We start from the raw sequence: 3,589 nt of genomic DNA on the forward strand, positions 1-3,589 counted from the left end.
CTCCACACAGTCTGCTCTGTGTCCCGTACCTCCACACAGTCTGATCCTGCTCTGTGTCCCGTACCTCCACACAGTCTGATCCTGCTCTGTGTCCCGTACCTCCACACAGTCTGATCCTGTTCTGTGTCCCGTACCTCCACACAGTCTGATCCTGCTCTGTGTCCCGTACCTCCACACAGTCTGCTCTGTGTCCCGTACCTCCACACAGTATGCTCTGTGTCCCGTAGCTCCACACAGTCTGCTCTGTGTCCCGTAGCTCCACACAGTCTGCTCTGTGTCCCGTACCTCCACACAGTCTGATCCTGCTCTGTGTCCCGTACCTCCACACAGTCTGATCCTGCTCTGTGTCCCGTACCTCCACACAGTCTGATCCTGCTCTGTGTCCCGTACCTCCACACAGTCTGCTGCTGCTCTGTGTCCCGTACCTCCACACAGTCTGCTCTGTGTCCCGTAGCTCCACACAGTCTGATCCTGCTCTGTGTCCCGTACCTCCACACAGTCTGATCCTGTGTCTCGTACCTCCACACAGTCTGATCCTGCCCTGTGTCCCGTACCTCCACACAGTCTGATCCTGCTCTGTGTCCCGTACCTCCACACAGTCTGATCCTGTGTCTCGTACCTCCACACAGTCTGATCCTGCCCTGTGTCCCGTACCTCCACACAGTCTGATCCTGCTCTGTGTCCCGTACCTCCACACAGTCTGATCCTGTGTCTCGTACCTCCACACAGTCTGATCCTGCTCTGTGTCCAGTACCTCCACACAGTCTGATCCTGCTGCTCTGTGTCCCGTACCTCCACACAGTCTGATCCTGTGTCCCGTACCTCCACACAGTCTGATCCTGCTCTGTGTCCCGTACCTCCACACAGTCTGCTGCTGCTCTGTGTCCCGTACCTCCACACAGTCTGATCCTGCTCTGTGTCCCGTACCTCCACACAGTCTGCTCTGTGTCCCGTACCTCCACACAGTCTGCTGCTGCTCTGTGTCCCGTACCTCCACACAGTCTGATCCTGCTCTGTGTCCAGTACCTCCACACAGTCTGATCCTGCTCTGTGTCCAGTACCTCCACACAGTCTGATCCTGCTCTGTGTCCCGTACCTCCACACAGTCTGATCCTGCTCTGTGTCCAGTACCTCCACACAGTCTGATCCTGCTCTGTGTCCTGTACCTCCACACAGTCTGATCCTGCTCTGTGTCCCGTACCTCCACACAGTCTGATCTGTGTCCCGTACCTCCACACAGTCTGATCTGTGTCCCGTACCTCCACACAGCTCGGCCCCTCATGTCCCGACATGCTGCTGTTGCTCTATGTCCCGTACCTCCACACAGTCTGATCCTGCTCTATGTCCCGTACCTCCACACAGTCTGATCCTGGGTGTTCACCCATTTAGACCTGAGGATGATTCTACAAATGTGTTTCATGACACCCTAACCCTGAAAAAAACCTATGTTTCTATATCAGTGGTTGTAAACTATTTCATGTCAAGGGCCCCAGCAATTATATATAATTGGCCGCCGACCCCCATCAGAAAATATGTTGTTCCAGGGACCTCCCAGAGGCAAAGATTTGAGTTAAAAACATTCGCTCTGAAAGAATATATATTCAAATATTTGCGACACATTTTCACGATTTTTCAAAAATAGCAGACCTACAAGCTCACAGCGCGGCAGAGCTTGTAGATCTGCTAAGACACAGAACATGTGTTCTGTATGTGTGTATGGGCTAAGGGGCCTATGAGTAACAATGACCAGTCGTAGCGTAATGGAATTCTATCTGACATCTCTTTGCCTCTGCATCTCCCATTCGCTGACTGTCTCCCATTCTCTGACTGTCTGTCTCTCTCTGACTGTCTGTCTCTCTCTGACTGTCTCTCTATGTCTCTCTATGTCTCTCTATGTCTCTCTATGTCTCTCTCTCTCTCTCTCTCTCACACGCACGCACGCACGCACACAACCAGCACATTTCTATTTTGGTCATGGGTGTGTTGGACACCCATGGAGGCCCCTCGCCTCCCGTGTGGATCTGAGTGAGCCTCTTTATCTCTTGGCTCTATAACTATCTCTAGTCTTTCTCTGTCCATCTCAAAGGCTTCTCTTCCTCCGCTGTCCCTCAATCTACAGTATGTGCACCCACCCCTCTCTCTCTCTCTCTCTCTCTCTCTCTCTCTCTCTCTCTCTCTCTCTCTCTCTCTCTCTCTCTCTCTCTCTCTCTCTCTCTCTCTCTCTCTCTCTCTCTCTCTGCTCTCTCTCTCTCTCTCTCTCTCTCTCTCTCTCTCTCTCTCTCATTCATAGTCAGTGATGTGGACAGAGTGTTTATTTACATGGTTAGACTAGAGTGAGGGAGTGAGAGAGAGGAACGGGGACAAAACATGATTATATATATCAATATTAAGGAACAAAAATACTGCTGTTGTGCTCAGTTGGCTAGGGTACAGCCTTAGTGCTCAGTGGGCTAGGGTACAGCCTTAGTGCTCAGTGGGCTAGGGTACAGCCTTAGTGCTCAGTGGGCTAGGGTACAGCCTTAGTGCTCAGTGGGCTAGGGTACAGCCTTAGTGCTCAGTGGGCTAGGGTACAGCCTTAGTGCTCAGTGGGCTAGGGTACAGCCTTAGTGCTCAGTGGGCTAGGGTACAGCCTTAGTGCTCAGTGGGCTAGGGTACAGCCTTAGTGCTCAGTGGGCTAGGGTACAGCCTTAGTGCTCAGTGGGCTAGGGTACAGCCTTAGTGCTCAGTGGGCTAGGGTACAGCCTTAGTGCTCAGTGGGCTAGGGTACAGCCTTAGTGCTCAGTGGGCTAGGGTACAGCCTTAGTGCTCAGTGGGCTAGGGTACAGCCTTAGTGCTCAGTGGGCTAGGGGTACAGCCTTAGTGCTCAGTGGGCTAGGGTACAGCCTTAGTGCTCAGTGGGCTAGGGTACAGCCTTAGTGCTCAGTGGGCTAGGGTACAGCCTTAGTGCTCAGTGGGCTAGGGTACAGCCTTAGTGCTCAGTGGGCTAGGGTACAGCCTTAGTGCTCAGTGGGCTAGGGTACAGCCTTAGTGCTCAGTGGGCTAGGGTACAGCCTTAGTGCTCAGTGGGCTAGGGTACAGCCTTAGTGCTCAGTGGGCTAGGGTACAGCCTTAGTGCTCAGTTGGCTAGGGTACAGCCTTAGTGCTCAGTGGGCTAGGGTACAGCCTTAGTGCTCAGTGGGCTAGGGTACAGCCTTAGTGGCTCAGTGGGCTAGGGTACAGCCTTAGTGCTCACGGGCCATTTGATTCACAGTCTAAAACAGTGAGCACTTCCTTGTGCATGTAGGGTCGTCCTAGAATTGCTTATTGAAAAGTACAAAAGTGTTTAAATGTGAGGTCACGGAGACATTATTCATGTTGCATAGAGAAGTTTTATTATCTCTACCAGGCAGTGCTTGAGTGCTTATAAATAAATATTCAGAGTACAGTATGCTCTCATCTTAACACACAAAACACATGTTCACGTGTCCTTCTCACAATGGGATTAGGGTTAAAACTGGTGATGTTGTCTGTCCTTCTGTCCGTCTGTCTGTATTTCTTTTTTTTTGTGATTTCTTTCCCCACGATTTTGCAAACCATTTTTTCACCCAGT

This window comes from Electrona antarctica (genome assembly GCF_951216825.1).
Source record: "Electrona antarctica genome assembly, chromosome: 2".
NCBI classification, from domain to species: Eukaryota; Metazoa; Chordata; class Actinopteri; order Myctophiformes; family Myctophidae; genus Electrona; species Electrona antarctica.